The 20,395-nt window shown below is 40.8% G+C and overlaps 1 long non-coding RNA gene across 1 annotated transcript; it reads right to left on the bottom strand.

The window, feature by feature from the left end:
* Positions 1–946: 946 nt before the first annotated feature.
* 5430440P10Rik (RIKEN cDNA 5430440P10 gene) lies at positions 947–11,104 on the bottom strand. Its single transcript, NR_045859.1, has 3 exons — positions 10,978–11,104; positions 5,149–5,271; positions 947–1,712 (listed from the first exon to the last, which is right to left on the bottom strand). It is a non-coding gene; the product is annotated as an RIKEN cDNA 5430440P10 gene (long non-coding RNA).
* Positions 11,105–20,395: the final 9,291 nt, after the last annotated feature.

Raw genomic sequence — 20,395 nt, 5'->3', positions numbered from 1 at the left:
CCAGTCCTGCCTGCCACTCACTCAACCTTTTCCTGTTTTTTATAGCTGCAATCACCACCTGATATATTTTATGTACATTTTCTACATTTTTATAGCTTTTTCCAGGTCCTAAAATTGAGCTCATTGAGGGCAGAGATATTCCAGTTTCTTGCTAAATCCTCAGTACTTGAAAACTGCATCTGATACAATGGTAAGTACCAGGGAAATATACAAAGGAATTAAAATATGTATATGTCTGATTTTCCTCTTAAATATTCAACATATAGATTTTAAAACATACATAACTTAAAAGATATTAGTTAATGTTACTTCAGTGATTCTTTAGAGACCTCTAGAAATTAGCAATCCTGTTTCCTCCTTCACACTACTTCCCTCACCAGCTCCTACTGGGTAATTTCACAGCAGGCCCCAGAAGTCATTTCATCTACAAATGATATGTATATCGGCAATTATCTTCCAACCTTTGATATAAACTATATTAACATGGTATTAAAATGTCCATTTTCTTACCTTTTCCTCCAACAAGTAAAAATGATCACACACACACACACACACACACACAATCTTTGCCAAGTTTTTTGGTTTTTGGTTTTTGGCTTCTTTGGTGAACTGAAAAGAAAGCCCTTGAGAGCCAGGATGTTTTCCTATTTAGCTCTGAATGTCTCACAAGTCCAAGAAATTAAGAGACAAGAATGTATTACATTTTACTCTGCTTTTTCCTTGAAAAGTTATTGATAAGGTTATTTATATTAACCTGGGAGATCTGAGCTTCATCTTAGTCATCGCAGCACATCACTATAGGGACCACCAAGATTGTCTATCGTCTCTGCCCTTCTGTTCATTTTAATTGGGTGAAGAGAGGCAGCAGAGTGCACAGAGAAATGGCTAAGGGAAAACAAGTTGTGTGTCCCCTTTGGCAGTATGCCACAGCAGATACCCTTATGTAACAAAGAGACACCTTATATATTAAAACAAAAACGAAACAAAACAAACAAACAAACAAGAAAACAAAGTTCTAGAGGTTTGGTTCCACCTTAAATCACCCTTCAATTCTGGAAACAGGGAAGCTGTTCAGGTGCCCCAGGGCCTCTTGTCTGTAGGACTGGAGACAGACTCCCCCCTGATGGGACTGGGTGGATCTGTTCAGAGAAAGCTCAGGTTGGTAGTTCTGGCAGCCACTCAGAACCTCTCTGGGACTCCCTTAGACCTTAGCATACTGAGCATCAAGCCACTTGGAATGGGATTGCAGGGTTAATGGGGTCCTGCCAGAGACTCCGCTGCTCAGGGAGGCAGGACATAGAAAGTGGACCGCACTTACCCTAAGCCATCGTTGGGCGGGTGTCAGGCTATAGAAAAGCCGAGGGACACCACTTTGGGAAGTGGGGAAGCACAGTCTGAGCCGTGGGGACAGCCGGAGCTGGCTCGGGGGGTGGGGGGGACGGAAAAAGGCCAGGCCATCTGGTACTCAGGCTCTTGGGCACCCAGGCAACACCGGGAACAGAGTGGGGGCCGAGGGCCGGATCTAGCCCAGGGCAGAGGGACAAAAGAGGGGAGCTTCAGTTGTTCCGGAGCGGAGAGCTCTTGACTTGTTGGTGGCTGGCTTGAGCTTGGTCTTGGGGGCAGCCTTGGCTGGGCTGGGAGAGGCCTTCTGTGGGAGATTAGATGATGGCTCTTTAGGTGAAAGACTTTTCCATTGCTCCCCACAGCAGATCCTGATGAAAAGAGGCATAAAGGCATTTATTGTCATGGCAGAAAGTGGATGAGTAAAACCGTAGCTGGCCTGATGATAAATACGTTTTGCAGGGAGGAGTGTCTGGGAAGTACAATTTATTGGCTAAGTCTCTAGGCTTTTAGGTACTTCATTAAAATAGGGATCTGTCTTGAGTCTTCATGACTCACAGGTCACATCCTCTACCTGTGGAAGGATTTGGGGCGTTGCCCTTATGTGCCTGATGGCCACAAATCTATGGAGGGCTGTGGCCTCGTGCCAGGAACCTGGTTCCCTGGGAATCAGGCAAAAACTCCTACCATCCCTTTAGGATCACTGGGGTTTCTAGCCTTAGCTCAACTAGGAACCAAGCTGCCTTTCATGGTCCTACATGGGATGGGAAGGTGTTTGGGAGAGGACATATGTTGACAAGGTGAGATTCCCTGAAACCCCTTATGTTGATGTCTTGCCTTAGAAAGAATCCATTAACAAAATGAGAAAGGTGGCAGGATGAGGGAGGAGAGATGGAGACAGAAAAGGAGGACGAGAATAAGGAGGAAGGAAGGATGGAAGGAAGGAAGGAAGGAAGGAAGGACAAATACATGTACTGGAAGCTCAACTCTGGCCTTTTAAATGGTAAATCTGACACCAGGCACATCTGTAAAGCAGGAAAAGAAGACTGAATTCAGGCAGCAGAAGCTGAGAACTTTTTCTCTTTGCTTTTCCTCTGCCTTCTTCACCCAGGTTTCTTAAAGAGTCACAGTCACCTCCATTTCTTCCCTCCTAGGAACCTGATAGCCAACTTTCCAAAAACCCTACAATAAAAAATAAAGAAAGAAAGAAGGAAGGAACCCACTTTTTTGTTACATGCTTGAGATATTTTTTTTTACTAGATTTGAGGATAGAGGTAGAATCCTTCTCTTCCCTGAAATATATGGCAGGTCAGTAAAACCCAAATGCTGTGTGACCAGACGCTCAGCACACTCTAGATGCAATCCGCGTGAGCCAGTACATACATTCAGTGTAGATGAAGAAAGAACGTGGAGAGCTGAGGGAAGGAGCCTTCTACGGATGCCGCTCTGTACCGCCTTAGAGGGGCCCCTGGGTTTCTAGGCTTCCATCTGTGGATCTTCCCTTCTACAGTCTTTAGAAACAGATCCAAAGAGACTCCTACTCAATACGGAGTCCCCAACAATGAACTAGGAACAGCTGCCATCTACAGTTTATAAGCCAGTCCTCTGGCGAGCCTGTCTAGAAGACTCCCAAGCATATCACTCTTAATACTGGCCAAAATGACGTATTGTTGGCCCTTGTTTCAGTAGGCTGAACTCAAGTATGAGGAATGCTACTCCCACCCAATACCTCTGCTCTACTTCACTCTTCTACTGCTGTGTATAAAACACTGACCAAGAACAAATAGAGAGGAAATGGTTTATCTTGCCTTGTAGGCTACAGTCTGTCATTGAGGGGAAGTCAGGGCAGAGCTCAAACAGGAACATAGAGGAAGAACGGAAATGATGTTGCTTGCCGGTGCCAGATTTACCAGCCAAAACCGAAACAAAATTCACTTTCCCTCTCCCTACATGACCCTAGTTCGTGTTGAGTAGACAAAAAACAAGCACAAACTTGACTGAGAAGGAGCCGAGGTCCTGAGGCAGGAGCATGCCATCTCAATCACAACATGAACCACTGGGATTGTGTATGCCTTAGTCCAATCATGGCCTCGAAGGAAATGGATGATAAGAATAGGCACGAAGACAGACAAGAAAAAGAGAGGAGAATATGAGGGAAAGGAAAGAGAAGCAGAGATGGAAACGTCAAGAAATATCTTGTTTGTATCGTGTGATTCTCATTGTCATTACCAATACTGAAGGTGTCAGCCAGGTATGGTAGCACACACCTTTAAACCCAGCACTTTGAAGGTAAAGGCAGCCTGGTCCACAAAGTGAACTCCAGGACAGCCAGGTCTACACAGAGAAACCCTGTCTCAAAAAACCAAACAATCAAACAAGCCTCCCCCCCCCAAAAACCCCAAAAAGAAACCAAAAGAAACCAAAAGACAAACACTAAAACTGAAGACATCAACTAACACTAAGAAGATATTTCTGCGATAGCTATTTGACAGAAATAGAAAGACTTAAGATAGGCTTTATATGTTAGTTGTGCTTCTAGAAATAATTTTATTTCCTTTATTTACATAATATCATATTAAAGTATTCTGGGGAAATTTCCTACTTAGCGGATCCATGTTTGGACTGCATTTAAAAACAAAAGCTCCTTTTCAGATGAGAACATTGTGCATATTTGTTTTATTCACAGGGTGTTCCCTTTCACAAGTTAGATAAAAATGATAATAAAAAGTAAATCTAGTGCAAAAGTCCAAACAGATGGTTGTATTCACTCTTCTAAGTAGCCTGATAGAGAAGCAATGTATTGACTGACTGGACAACAGCAGAGTTTTGCAAGGGTCTACATTGTGCCTGTGACAAGTGTCCTCTGACACATAGGTGCTAAGATCAATGTGCTATCATGTAAACAAAAGGTCTCCTGAGCTCCTGTCTCTAGCTGAAGGCCTATTACTGGCATTTGGTGAGTTCTTGGGGAAGGAGAATCAGAGTCCTTTAAAGATGTCTCTCTGCTAGGTTGGCTATGTCCCAGAGGAGGGTCCCACATCCGTGAGCCTACGAGCAGCACAAAATGAACTCTGTGTTTATAAAAGAAAATACAAGAAGGCACACTGGGGTAAGGGTGGATCTGGGAAGAGCTGTGGGAAAAAAAAAACTTGGGCATTAAATATGATCAAAGTACATCATATGCATGTCTGAAATCTTACATTTTAAACAGGAATTTTGTACCCAGGGATGAAAACCACTGTGGAGTTTTCTAGAGTTATCTATTAATGTTTTGTTGTCTAGTATTATAGCCATCAATCACATGTGATCATTTGAATTTTAAGTTAATTAAAATTAAAAATTCAGATCATTCTTCACTCCAGAAATACTTCAGGTGTTCCATCTCTACACTGGCTGGTAACCTATTAAAATAAACAGAGCAAATCTTGAATATTCCTATCACAATAGAAATTTGTTGGACAGTATTGATCTCTCATATATTAGAAGAGGTAGAAAATACCTATGTATAGAGACAGGGTAAGAGAGAATATGTGAAGAAAAAAATAGACCTAAAAGGCCAAGAGAAACGGGGCTATTCGTGGGCTCTAGAGTCTCTCTTTTACTCACTCTTTACTGACTCAACTTTTCCTTATCTTCAACATCCAGAACATACATACTCATGTCTCTGCAATAAGTCCTTCCTTTTACTTAAGCTAGTTAGCTGAGGTTTTTTTTTTTTTTTTTTTTTTTTTTTTTTTGCTTGGAATTGAAGTCATTTTGCCCTTTCTGGATTCCTTCTCAGATACATCATGATTCTAAAATACTCACACAGTTTTTCTGTCTTCTTTTTCTTCTTCTTCTTCTTCTTCTTCTCCTTCTTCTTCTCCTTCTTCTTCTTCTTCTTCTTCTTCCTCCTCCTCCTCCTCCTCCTCCTCTTCTTCTTCCTTCTACCTACAATATGATTATCAAACATTCATCTGTGGTTTAAATAAATTAGGCATTTACTGAGCAGAAGTGTTCATTTTAAGTGTTTCTGGAAGCCTCTCTAGATCATTTACACAGTCTGTAGCTGCAGGTTCAGGGAATAGAAGTGGGGCTTATGCATGAAACTGGTTAGGAGTTTGGTTTATTTTCTGTCTCCAGAGATCTACTTTCTACAGAAAAGTGCTTTCTACGGATTTGAGCCTCCATTACCTTGAGAACAACAACAAAAAAATGATCAGAAAATCAAAGTCATTTGATACAGAAACAGCCTCAGAATGATTTGAATTTTATTTACTATCTTTTGCTAAAACTTTTTGAAAGAGAAAGCCATGTTCTCCCATCTGCTGACATAAGGTTAGGGCTCCCAGGCTTGCAAAGCAAGTGTTATCCTGACCTCAGGCAGGCACAAAACCTTTGATCTTCACCAGTCACTGTAGCTGCCTGAGATTATCTCCAGTGCCTGGAGCTACCCTAGCCCCACAGCCGGCCCCTGTGTAGTGAATGAGCTGTTGCAGGGCTGCAGCTGCAGGGGGTGGGGGGTGATCTACGTCTATAGTGGCAGGGAGAGGAGTGTGTATCCAAGAACGAAAGGCCTTGCTGCCGGTGCCTGCCTGTTGTGCAAAAGCTGCAGATACCCTCATGGCCTGGTGACAGGTTGGTGCTTTTCCCTTCAGTGGCAGAACTCAGAAATGACAAGGAAGAGAGAATTGAAGGGAGCGGAGGTAAGAAGGAGACTCTGCAAGGAGAAAGAAGGTAATGAAAGCTAGATTCTCTGAGGGGCAATGTCATCAAAGGGGAGAGTATCAAACAGACCCAAGGAAGAAGGAGCGGCTGAGGAAAGACTTGACAGTACTTTCCACCTGGGCTCAAACACTGTTTTATGAGACACTCAAAGTAAGTGTTCATTTCAATAACTGCCTTTGGAAATCATACATCACCTGCTCCTCCAACACAGCAAACGGGTCTCATGCACAAGCCTGGTGCATCCGTAAGAGGGCCACACAGATCTCCCAGGATGAGGATGTTATAATTAATTCGCATAATCAATGCTCAGTTTTATAGAAAACTATGTTTCTGCCCATCATAAGTTGAAACCTCAAACAGTTGCTCAATCAAAGCTTGTTTGTTACTTAGATTTAAAGTGAAGTAAGCCAGTGAGGTGGTACTAACTACAACACAACATTACTGCGGGTTACCCTTGGAAACTCTTCGATCCCTGTCAGCTATCTATCTAATCCTATTGAATTCTGACAACAACTTGAATTGCTACCGCTTCCATTTCATAACATGGTACAAATGAAGACAGCTCTAGCAGCTTGCTTACAGTTAGCCAAGAGCAAGAAGAGGTAGAATCCATAGATGTATATTCTTGTTCTAGCTGAAGTAAGAAACAAATAGCATTTATATACTAGAACTTAGACAGTTTAATAAATATATAAAGAGTGTTCAAATAATCCATGCTGTATTTCCAGAGCTAATACAATGGTAGAACTATGGTTCGGAGGGGTGGAAGATGAGGTTAGCACCAGCCTGTGTGATGTATGACCTTCCGTAATACAGAACTGGCCACAGTGACCACAAAGAATGGTTTTAGGTCCCTGACCACACATACACACTTCCATCTTGCAGTTTCTGTTCCCCACCACAGCCAGACAATGACCAAGCACAACATGAGGTTGGTGGGGTTTTTTTTCTTTGTTTTTTTGTTTTTTTGTTTTGTTTTGTTTTGTTTTGTTTTTAAAGGCGATGATTCTTTGGAACTCGTGAGCTTCACATTTAGGATAATGGGCTCTAGGATTCTGACTACAGAACCTGAGAAACTAGAAACTACAAGATAGAACCTGAGAAACTAGAAACTACAAGATAGCAGGGGCATCTGGGGGATGTGTAGACTTTTCAAGGTTACAGTGTTAGGGGTGTGGCATGGGTCTATCAAGACATCAAAAGACAGATGGTGTCCACATCCAGGGTCTGGTTTGCAAAGGGGCAAAGAGTTTACTCAGGCTTCAAGTAGATGAAGTTATATGTAGTGTTTGCTGAACTTAACAGTTCAGAAATGTAGATGGAGCCAGTTTTACTACAGAGTTTATTTTGAGGACAAAACTTCACTACTATGTTGTGGAACCATTCAGATGATTAGCATACACTTCTCATGTTTTCCCATGTTCATTCTATTTGAGAAAAAAATAAGATGAATGTGGGAAACTTCACCCAGCATAGGAGCACAAAAACGCACAAACTCAAAACATTCCCCAGCTACCCTGAGTTTACTGTGTGCCATTTACCTCGTCTCATTCGCACCCTTGTCACAGTCGTCCTTCCACAGCATTTACCAACACATAGATTCTCTGAAGAGCAAAGGACACAAGGCAGAAGAGAGTGCACCAAGACTCTGAAGGCCAAGTCTAAACTGCATGGCACTGGAGTTTGCCTAAGTCATCTCTAAGGCTCCGAACTGTCAGCTCTTAAAGATACGCTGTGGGTACCCTTACAGCCTCTCCTTTTCCTGGATCTGTCTTTCCCCTTCATGGGTGTTTTGTGGAAAATGTGTGTGTGTGGTGGTGGTGGTGGTGGGGCACTGTTTCTCTCTACTTGTTCAGTAGAGAGGTAGAGAGATCCTGTATGAGACTCTGAAACAAACCAGGGTCTACTCTCCCAACTAGCAAGCTGATGAAAGGAACATTGCTTAAAGCTCTTCTGCATGGTCCAGGCCAAAGATGCCTCGTGCCAAACCGTGGATTAGCAGTGATCCATCAGAGAATCTTTAGAGTCTTTGTACAACTAGGACAATTGATTACATTTTCCAGAAAGTAGAGCATATCAGATTTTAGGGATTATTATTTATTGTCATAATTGTACATGAAATGCTCATCGGTTTTTTTGCTTTTATTTTTTTCCCTAACATCTTTACTTACTAAACAAAAAATAGTTTTGGAATCAGTTTTTAAAGAGTTAATAGGTTATGTGTTTTCCAAAACTTGGAGTTATTTCTTCAGATATGCATTCTTATTTGCTCGTCCCCCCAGCAAAAAGCTAGCCCTGTACTATATTGTTGGTCTTTTTGTTGACATTTGTCTTGTTTTTTTATGTGCATGAGTATCACGCCTGCATGTATGTGTGCATCCCATTCGTGCCTTGTGCCCACTGAGGTCAGAGAAGGACATCAGATGCTCTGGGACTAGTTACAGGCAGTTGTGAGCTGCCATATGAGTGCTGGAAATTGAAGCTGGGTCCTCTGCAAGAGAGTAAGTCCTGTTAACCCATGAGCCATTTCCTCGGCTCCTCTGCTATAGCCTGGATTGTGGCATTTGGCAAACGTGCCAAGAGGGTTGTCTCTGCAACTGCCTGTGAAAAGATATCTTTTAGGTTGCCTATTCAAATACTTAAAATAGAAGTTTTCATATGTCTAAGAAGTTCATTCTCCATACTGTATCACTTTCCATGTTCATGTTACAGAGGACAGCTGTCTACTGTAGATACAGAGAGGGGAGAGCAGATGTGTTAGATTAAGGCAGCATCTAACCCCGTGTCCTTCTGTTTTGGTCCAAATAAGGAAACAGACCCTGAAGTTTGGCAATCTCAAGAATGGAGTTAGAGAGCTTCAGGAACCAAGATTTGGTAGCAAGGTCACTTGTTTCAGAAACCATAACAAACTTATTTCATTCTTACATGAAAGTCCCTCCATCATCTGAAATTAAAAAGGGTGATAATTCACCCAAACTGAGTTAAAAGCAATAACGTACTTGTTCTTCACCCTTAATTAAGTATCTAATTTATAGACATTCAGAGACTCGGACACACACGCTGTCCCCAAGAAGCTCAAAAAATGTGTTTTCTTAAAAAAAAAAAAAGTAAAAAAGAAAAAGAAATGTAAATGCAAGAAAAGAATGCAGTCATTAAATAATGTGATAAAGACTAGAGGAAGTTAAGTTTAATACAGAAGGAGGCGAGGACACAGAGAAATGTGTGCGGAGGATAGTTTCTAGAAACTTCAGAAAGGAGAAAGTAATTATGAAGACAGGACACACAGAGAAGCAGCACAGAGACCGGCCTCTAGGACTGAAATAACCCAGATGCAGAGTGGCTGTGGAGAAGGGAAAGCAGGGCCACAGGCAGATGACAGATAAAAAGATCTCAGCCATTTCACAGAGAACTTGAATGTAGACACAAGCCAAAGCAGTTCCTTCCCTTTTATTGGTCCGTTAGCATACCCTCTTCCTCATAATTCTATTCTTTTCCTCATCTTTTTTCACATTTTATTATTTTATTTTCTGTGTATGAGTGTGTTTTGCCCTCATGTAAGTAAGTACACCACATGTGTGCAGTGTCTGCAGAAGTCAGAAGAGGGCATTGCATCAGTTAGAACTGGAGTTACAGATGGTTGTGAGCTGCACACACACACACACACACACACACACACACACACCAGACGTCTGCAAGAGCAGTCAGTATTCTTAACCACTAAGCAGTCTCTCCAGCTCTCAGTTCTACTTTCATGGGCATGCATGGGTTGGAGAAGAAGAAAGGAAGGAAGGAAGAAAGGAGGAAGGAATGGAGGGAGGGAGGGAGGGAGGGAGGGAGGGAGGGAGGGAGGGAAGGAGGGAGGGAGGGAGGGGAAGAGAGGGAGAGAGGAAGGGAGGAAGGAAAATGTATCCATTCGCCTGTAAACTCTTCGAGCACCCAGTTACAATTTATGGACTGACTCCTGATACACAGTTGCCAGATCATGTTAGATGATTGTATTCTCGAAGCCCTGCCTACTGGCAGGATACATCACCTCGATCTCAGAGGATTGTCAGTTAAATGAACACTCCAGGATTCACATTTGTCTTAGAGGTTCTTTGATTCCTATTGTCATTAGTGAACTGACCCACCATGGGAATTCGGGAAACGACTTTAGATTATGTAAAGAAAATATTATTATGAAGTTCATTTTGACATGCTATGCTGGCAGATTATATTTCTTGATACGTGCCTTGTATAAATCACAAGGTTACCAATATTCAACTAATGCCTGCCTCAGCTTCCCTTGCGAATTTGGATGAAGGAGTCTGGGGTTTTCAGAGTTCCTACGATCCAAGGAGACGGTGAATTATGAACACCCCATCCATTCCTATTCACTTCTTGGCTGTCACTTTCATAATTATTTTTGGTTTCATGGTCTTCAATGTCTAGGATAATTGTTGGATAATTTCCCCTCCCATCCTGGTGCATTCAAAGTTCAAACTGAGTGCACGCCATTCCCTCCTCCTTTAAGGAATAACAAGAATGTTCATGTCTTGTTTTAACAAGTGGATGATCTGCCCCAACTTCAGAGTCAGATCTTCACATTATAAAAAGGAGGCCTTTATGTTTAACTTTCTGCCCTGTGAGAAAAGCGGGATATGTCAAGCCTCTACTTAAGTTTGTTCTTTTATCCTTATGAGTCCCTCTCATGAGCTAATTTCTTTCATAGACTATATAAGCCCCTTAAAGAGCCGTACTGTTCCCTGACAAGCACACCGGCACGCAGTTAATCATTAATTTTGCATAGTCCGGTGCACATGCCGTCTGCTGAGCTGTGTGGCGATCGAGACACTTCCTCCTGTTGGAATCAGTGCTTCTGTGTGGAAGTCAGTACTAGATTTTCAGTCCTGCTGCTATCAGCAGTGCAGACAGAGGCTTACAACCTACCTTTAACACGCCCAAGTTTCAGCGTTCACAAGGCTCGAGCCTTCAGCAGTACAGCAGCATTCTTATGCTAAGACAACAGCCGCACCAGCAGACTCAGCAACTCACCCAGGCTGAGCACGTGTGCATCCCGGAAACAGGTGCGTCTCCTGCTGGCTGCGTTGTGTGATTCCAAAAGAAAACAGTCCTCGAGTCTCCATCCGATCACACTTTATATGCAACGTGTTTTAGAAGTATGTGGAGGAATTCAGAAACACGGTCAAGTGAAATCCGACGAATTTCAAAAAGGCAATAAATACTGAACTTAAAATGTGAAAGAGATTGCTTTTATTTTACAGCTGGCTAAGTATGGAAGTATACAACCCCAAGAACCCACCCATCCCTGTAATAAATGGCCGCAAATTATATTACAGCATCTTTTGTTGGTCTTGGGTACCGGCTCTGCACTACCAGAGGAAAAACTTCGATTCCTCTCTGTGTGGGTGGAGTAGAGGCAGATTTGAATGCGATCCTGTTCAAATAAGCTCCTCCAGCCTAGCTCTAGGGTGGTACATGAAGTCTGGAAAGAGTGAGCCTTAAGCCCCCAGTGCAGAAGCAACACCTTCTGTGACCACACTGCCAGGAAGCCTCCACAGGGAGTGCCCAATAAATGTCAATGTTGTGTGGCTGTTTCAACTTCAACTTGCACGCGTTTGCTTGAAAATTAACACTGCAGTCATACAGAAGAGGGAAAGGGACGTGTGTTGTTTCCAGACATAATTGAGATTGAACTCCGACCAATTCAGAAACAAGCGTTACTTTCCGCAGCTCCGGAGAAGCAGGCTTCCCTCTGCCAGAAGGGAAGTATTGCAATCGTCGTGAGCACAAAGCGCCCTGTATGCACTCTGCAGAGAGAAGCGGCCAGGCCTTCCTGCGGGCCATTCATCTTTGTGTCCTTATGCAGGAGAGGTGTGGAGAGAACGTTACTCCCACTAAGCCATGAGCAGTGTCTCTGGGGCTTACTGGGGCTTTGACCCCGGCTGTGCTTGAAGCATTGGTGACACAGGAAGTGGTCCAAAGATCGCTTCCAACCTGCAATGTGGTCCCTGGTTGCTGCTGGCCTGTTCCCTTAGAGTGTTGACCTGCCTTTACGGGACCTTCCCGGCCCCAGGATTCACAGTGTGGTCAGCGGTCCACTGAGGACATTAGAAAGAACCTCCAGAGATGCTATTCAGACCCCATCCAGAACCTATGACATGAGAACGCGTTCCATTGAGGCCTGCCACAGTTGGAAGAAACAGCCTACATCTGAGGACCAAGCACACTTAAGTTATGTAAAGGTTGAATCAAATTCCTTTGCTCTTTCTTTTTTCCATCATACACAGTTCACATTTCATCTCTTGCAGCTGAACTGAGATCTGAGCGTAACTGTCTTGTGGAATCGCTGGCTCCTGGAATTTTGGCTTTATGTCTCTGGGCAAAAGCCAGGTCTTTGACACGGGGCTAAGTAAGAAATAACCAACTGTGATGTCTTCATTGTCAATTTGAGTATAGCAAGGCGGCTCGTGTATTAACAGTGAGGATGTTTCAAGAAGTGTTTACCCGAGGAAGGAAGATGCAGTCCTAAATCCCAAATGTGAGTTGGGTGACCAGACTGAGTAAAGGTTGGGGTGGGGACAACATAGTTGGATGAGCACCAGCATCTGTCTCCCTGCTTCTTGGGTGTAGACACAACATGGCTAGCCACCTCATCTTTCCATAGCATGCCTGCCTGCCATAGTGAACTATGCATTCCAGTTGTGGGACAAAAACGAATCTTCCCTTTCTTAAATTGCTTCTGTGTCAGTATTATGTCACAGCAGTGAAAAAAAAAAATCAAATATCTTAATGGATCAACTGATAGAAACAATTTTATTAAACTCAATGGCAACATTTTGTAGTTATTTCCTTGCTAATGGGTTTTGAATGTTTTGGTTTGGTTTTGGCTTTTTTGTTGTTGTTGTTGCATTGCTTTTCATTTTCCACTTTGTAAAGGAGAATTAGGGAAGTCTCTGGCAAGGTATTAAAGGGTTTAGATATTTTTAATAAGGATCATTCGGGCCTGAATTCCACTAACAGCAACAACAAAAATGAACCAAAGGTTTAATAGTGAATATAATCTCCCAAAACACAACTAGCCAGAACTCACATTTTAAAAATGTATTTAGCCAAATTATGAAAATATATTTATTAAAATTTCTTTATAGATATAGACAGAAACAGAAGCATATCTATAAGCCAAAAAAGTGGGAATGAGAGGTCTGGTTGAGACTTCCTCAGTTTATGTAGGGGAGAGACATGGTAAAAGGCTGAGGACTGCAAGACTTTGAGGACAGTATCAAAGAATGTGGGTGATTCCATCACATAGACTTGCAAACAAGCTTGGCTCTACACTGGGAACCCTGAACACATTGTCTAAACTAACTCTCTTTCTCTCTCTCTCTCTCCCCCCCATCTATGCCTTATAAGAATACTTACTATAACACCGTACACAATGGGATAATCTATGATAATATTCCCATCTTAAGACCTTCAATTACATTGACAAGGTCATCTTGCCACTTAAATTCATGTGTTCACCACTAAACGGGTTTATAATATCTAAGTGCATATCTCTGAATGATTATTAATCATGCACTGTTAGTTTAAATAATAGATGTGAGTTTAAATAATAGATATTTTACATTTAGACTTCTCACTGAAACTTCTGACTCAATTGAAAAAAATATCTCTACCTATATTTCTGACACTTTTAACCCAATAAGTCCTAAGCCAAGCTGCTGGGTTATGTTCAACATCCTGCTTTAAGCAAAAGCCAACACTCTGGAAGCCTACAGTTTCCTCATAAAAGGTGAGGGCATTTTTTTCAATCCATTTCCTCAGTCGAAAGCCTTGACGCCATGGTGCCAGCGTGTCTATAAAGATGTGTATGCAAATGCGCTCGCAGCAGCTTTGTAAGAATATCTAGCTGGAAGACACTCAGGTGTCTATCGGCAGGTAGGCAGATAAACAAAATATGATATAGAAATGTGATATAATGAGATGCTATCCAGCAAAATGGCTGCTCACGCAGATAACAACATGGGCAATTTTCAAAATAATTATGCTGAGGAAAAGACAATTAGACATAACGGAGAATGACTGTCGTCATCTATGTAAGATTTTAGAAAATTGAAACTGACCTGTGGGTTTGGGTTGGAGGGGAAGGCAGGAGAGAGGCCCCATAAAGAGTACAAGGAACCTTCTGAGAGCGGTGCCTGTGTTTACAGCCCTGGTTATGACTGTACACATACATGGCAAAGGCACAGGGAGGTTAAAACTTACAGCCATGTCAGATCTGTGTGGTTTATTCTGTCAGCTGTTGCTCAGTAAACCTACGACAATGCACATTTCCACAATTACGCTATTATTTAGGAAATACAAGGTCGTCTTTTTGTACCTGGAGAAGTATTTATGTTATTGGCTAAAACTGGAAAACCGCTGACCGTTTGAATTACAGCTGTTGAAACCACCATCATCGAGTCAAAACACTCAGATTACTCAAAAGTCTATGTTTATCATTTGTCCAATCATTTCTTCTTTAGAAAATAGTTATATTTCAAGAAAAAGTAAGCATGCTAAAATGATATGTTTACACTTCTACGTGGGAAAACTATTCTAAAATAGCACCTGTGTCCCCCTCCAAATACAATAGGGTAACAGAAAAAAGAAATGGGGTAGTTTACATACCCAAATAAAGATAAAACTGTAAATGAACTGTTAAATTCAAACCAATACCTATAGGCTATGTTTGTGTGAGAGTGCATGTTTGTTGTTATGGGCTGTGCTTCTGTGAGCATGCATATTTGTGGAACAATAATTACAGAAAAAGAGGCCACGAACTTGGAAAAGAGCAAGAGGTGTTGCCCGGGAGAGGTTGGCGGGAGGAACTGGAGGTGGAAATGGTGTAGCTAGAATTTCAAAACATTAAAAACTGTTTTTAGAACACATACAGATGTGTGTTTTATTAATCTCCTAGTTTCTTCTGAAGCCAATCAAGATTCACCATTGCACTGTCTAATGTTGACTCTGAAATTGAGACCCTGTGCTGGGGTGATACTAAAGATAACGAAGTGGTCCCCACAAGCACTAGACCCAGAGCGATTATGTGCTTATCCCTATGAAAGCCAGGCCCCTTCTCTGCCTGTTGGCAGAGGTTAAGGGTCCTGTCCATAAAGAGCTAGAATTTTCCTCCTTCTGTGTTTGCACTTTTGGTTTCATGCATTTTTTTTTGCTTTCACAATTAAGAATATATAATAATAATATTAAGCATACATATTAGAAAAGATTAGAGATTAACAGTATTTTTAATTGCATATATATGAACATATGCATGTGTAAGAAAAACTTTGGGAAGAGCTTGTAACACAGATTTCTTTTAAGATAAAATGATACCTTAAGATATTAGTCAGGCTGGGTGGTAGTGTTACATACCTTTAGTCCCAGCACTCGGGAGGCAGAAGCAGGTGGTAGATCTCTGTGAGTTCAAGGCCAGCCTGGTCTATGAGTGAGTTTGAGGATAGATAAGTCTACACAGAGAAACTCTGTCTTGTAAACCCCCAAAAAAAGAAAGAAAGAAAGAAAGAAAGAAAGAAAGAAAGAAGGAAAGAAAGAAGAGAAAAGAAAAAAAGAAAAAAGAAAAGAAAGAAAGAAAGAAAGAAAGAAAGGAAGAAAGGAAGGAAGGAAGGAAGGAAGGAAGGAAGGAAGGAAGAAAGAAAGAAAGAAAGAAAGAAAGAAAGAAAGAAAGAAAGAAAGAAAGAAAAAGGTAGGTGTATTAGATGAAATTTTTAAAGGCATTGATTAGGTTTATTTTTTAAAATGTGTGTATTAAATCATATTTTCCATCTCTCATTTAGAATATGGTCACAAATGAGTTCTTTGCTGCCAAACCTCAAACTTCTCAAAATCCATAAAAATCATCTTAGTATTTTAAATGCTTCTTGTAGGGAAACAAATGAGATAATTTCAGTGAGATCTCCGGTATTTGGTAAATGTTTGAAACTGCTATATTGCTAGCACAATCATCGACTCTGTGAACACTTCCCTGAGAAGGTCTCCTTGAACTGGCATCATGGAAAGACTACAGGACATCCTACAACAATCAGATCACATCCCCAACCCTAAAACCGGGCGTCTGTGACTTAGGAAAGGTAACCTCAAGGCTTCCGACTCATGATTTCCCCACCGGAGCACGGGAGGTTGGATTCCACCTCAGGAAGAATGATAGGGTTGCAAAGGCACTTGGGAGCTGTTTGCATTTACACCATCCAGAAATATTATAGGAGGGATTCATCTTTCTAATGGTTTTTATTTAATCCTTTGATAAATTTATACAGATATACAATGCATTATCATTATATCTACACCAACACCTCCAACTGGTTCCAAGTAGTGCTACTCACATGGTCATCCATTGGACCATGGGCAACCTGCCTTTGACCCCAACTATAAAGGGAAGTTCTTTTGTCAATCTACATTACTGCCTGCAGGGAGCACCTAATGGATGGATTGAAACTTCATATGTTGGGAGCTTGGCCTACCTCATGAGTCTTGCCAAAACCCTCTTTCTCTGTAGAAGTTCAATACTTACTTTCTCAACCAGAGGTACCTGGAATGAGGTATGTAATCTAGACTATACCTAGGAACAAGTTAGAGAAATATGTTTGTGCAAAGGTGAACTTAGAAAATCCACACTCGGATCCAGCTTCATGGAGGCTGGATTGATAGACTCACACCAGCTAGTAGTCAACAGTTACATCTGGAGAATGTAAGAGAAGAAGCTTACACAACAAGAGCAAAGGTCTAGGGAACACATACTCTCTCTCCTTCTAGTGTTACAGCAGCAAAGACCAGGGCAATTTCCCAAGGCCAGTCATTTCTGATGTGGGCAGGTGTAGAGAAGCATTTTAATCACAAATAGTTTGTGGTGTGATTTTAATCTTATGCCTAGAAACTTAGCTTTGAGTTTGATTCTTCAGTACTCCTTACATTTTCCCAATATCCTTAAGAAATACCCCATTTCTTACATTTATGGAGCAGACTAATATACTGGGCAATACCACTTCTAATAGTGTTGATATTTCTCCTAGTGATCCCTGCTTTTGTCTAATTACAAATCTAAGCCAATAAAACCCAAAATGTCCAGAAGAAACTAGATAAGGTTTCTAGAACCAAATTATTTACGACCAGTACAGGAATAGTGGCTTAGGTGAATGCAAGTCCACACTGGCTTGGACTGAGTAGTAGTAGTAGTAGTAGTAGTAGTAGTAGTAGTAGTAGTAGTAGTAGTAGTTCTTGTTCTACTTTGGCAGGTTCTTGTCTTCCTTTCTTTTCATATTGCCATGATAAGATACCACAACAAAGACAACTTAAGAGAGAAATGGTTTACTTTGACTGATAGTTCCAGAAGGTTATAGTCCTTCATGATCAAGAAGACATAGTACGAAGCAGAGAAGCCATGTTGGTAGGAGAAGGTTAACTGGTTCCCATAGCATCCACTTACAGCTAGGGTTAAACATGTGTTTTTGCCTAATAAACTACATTGACAAAGCTCAGAGACTACATAGTTTTATAATATGTTCTTCATGTCTCATCATTCTATGTGATTATCCATATCACAAGCATTTTATATGTGTATGTATACATATATATGTATATATAATTCTGTATACATTCATATAGAATTCTAAGACCACAGTCTGAAACATTGTGTTGAATAAGTGTTAGCTACTTTTATCACTATTGTTTTAAAAACAGCTAATAAAGATCTGTTTGCCAATGGCTTCACATGTCTGTAATATATTTAGCTGTAACAGTTGTGGGTCTCATACCACAGTATTTTTCATCCTGAAAAGGGGTAGTGTTAACCAGAGACCAATACAGGCAACTAGATCCACAAAACCTGCAGTAAGACACACTTGTAAATACACACACCCTTTCCTTCACAAGATGAGTGCTTAAAGAACATGTATGAACGAAGTGAAGAAGTTCGTGTTAGCTGGAAAGCAGAGAAGCTTTGTAGACTCTGAGGACAAAACGTCAGTCGAAAACAGATTGGTGTGAACAGTAGGAGCAGTAGTTGACTACAGTGAGGTTACCGTGAGCGTATGGAAAGCACTGGACTCATTTGCTGTATGTTAATGATATCAGGTTAATTAATTTGGACTTAAATTTTCACCATTAGAGGAAGCAGAAGGAATATTTACAGTTACATTTTAAGAAGATCTTATCAAATAATAGAGCATTTTGGTGAAGCTGTTATGCTGACCTACAATTTTACAGCATGATAAGAACATTGACTTGTTGATACACACAAAAAGTCCACAATGTTTCTAACCTTAAAAAAAATTATGTTGAGATTTAATTTCCAAATAACTATACATATATATAGTTACATATATATGTATAGTTATTAGAAAATTATACCATGCATTTATAATTTATAGGATAGAATATGATGTCATGCTATATGTGGGATGTGAAATGATTAAACCAGGCTAATTAATATATGCATCACATCACGTACTTACTTCTTTGGTTTTTGTTTGTTTGTTTGTTTGTTTTTGAGACAGGGCTTCTCTGTATAGCCCTGGCTGTCCTGGAACTCACTTTGTAGACCAGGCTGGCCTCGAACTCAGAAATCCACCTGCCTCTGCCTCCTGAGTGCTGGGACTAAAGGCGTGTGCCACCTTTTAGCTACCTCAAGATATATGATATATTATTATTAATGGTCACTATTACTGTATAATTGTTCACTCAAAATTATTGTCTCTGTCTAACTGATACTTTTCACACTTTAAATAACCTCTCCCCTTTCCCATACATTCCCTCTAACTCTGGTAACTTCCATTCTACTTGGTATTTCTGTACATTTGACAGTTTTAGTTTCCATAACACTTTTATGTTTGAATTCCTGTGTGTGAGACTGATACTGCCTCAGGCGGTCAGGTGGCCAAAGGCTTGACTCTATCCCTTCTTCAACTGTTTATCCACAGGTCCATTTCTCAGTGACAAATGTGCAAGACAGGAAGTATCCTCCCAATACTCCCTACCTTCTTGCTTTGTTTGTTTGATCTCCACAGCATGGTCTGTTTCAGACAGGTACCATATATTATAATCTCTGTGCTTGATTATCAAGTTCATTATCTACAGAAGCATTTGACATGGGCAAAGATTTTTATCTCTCTTTTATTTCATCTCTTTTACTCATTGTTATACATTCTAGCCCATCATATTTTAAACATAGCTCAGTTTTAATCAGTTGTGTATGAGGAATTTGGGTCAAGGACAATGAAGGACTATGTGCTTTTAAACCACTGAGACAATTAAAGGCCAGGTAGAATGATGGTAATTATAAAACTTTATTAAAAATAAGCTATCACATTCTGGACGTGGAATGTTCTGAGCATTGAAAAGCAATGAAATGACATTATCAGTGGGGCAATTCATTAATTGGTTCATGATTTAATGAGCTATTGAGAAGTGATGGAAACTTATTAGGTTGGACCTAGCTATGAGGATTTAGTACTTGGGGACAGTTAGTGGCCATATCTTGTGCCTAGATGCAGCCATTCAATCCATCTACTAACCCTGTGTGCTAAGCTGCTTTGCCCTACCATACCCAACCCCCATGTGATAGTCTGTCTTGCCACAGGCCATAGCAATGGGATCAAGCAGCTATATCTGAAACCATCAGCCAAAAGAAGTCTTTTGTTCTTTAAGTTGATTTTTCCCAGGTATTTTGTCAGGGCAATGAAAAGCCGACTAACACATAATCTTATGATACTAAACAGATATTTTTATAACTCTTCATGCTATGTAGGCAAACGTAAACCAATTATTCAATGCAAATGTAAAAATATTATTCTTAAATTTAAAACCATTCAGGAAAGCTCAATGTCTTTGTCATTGTATGCTATGGAAATGCATTTAAATTTTTACTAAGTTTTTGATAAATTAACTGCCAAACCACACTTAAGAGGCAACACAGACTTTAATGCTATCACCAGCTCTGATGAAATGTACCCAATCAAGTATCAGTGACTAAGACAGAGAGAAACAAGGGTTTGCATATGTCTGCAATTCAAGTTCCACAGTGTGGTCACTGTGAAAGCAGCTATAGATTTCTCTGTGGCACACACAGTGAGGACAGTAGGGAAGTAGGGAATCCAAACTTCTAGATTTAAGAGTTCATATTTCAAAGTAAACTTCCACTTACATTCATTAAAAAAAAAAATTTCTTCTAAATTTTTTGGCAAGGCTGACTGATTGCTCTATAAAGAACAGCAAATTTTTAAAAATGACTACAATTATTTGCATGGTGAAACTTCTGTAGAGACGTTTACATTTGTTTGGACTTTGAAAG

The sequence above is a fragment of the Mus musculus genome, chromosome 14 (genome assembly GCF_000001635.26).
Source record: "Mus musculus strain C57BL/6J chromosome 14, GRCm38.p6 C57BL/6J".
NCBI lineage: Eukaryota > Metazoa > Chordata > Mammalia > Rodentia > Muridae > Mus > Mus musculus.
Note: the sequence above shows the minus strand (reverse complement) of the source record. Positions and strands in the feature narration are given on the sequence as shown.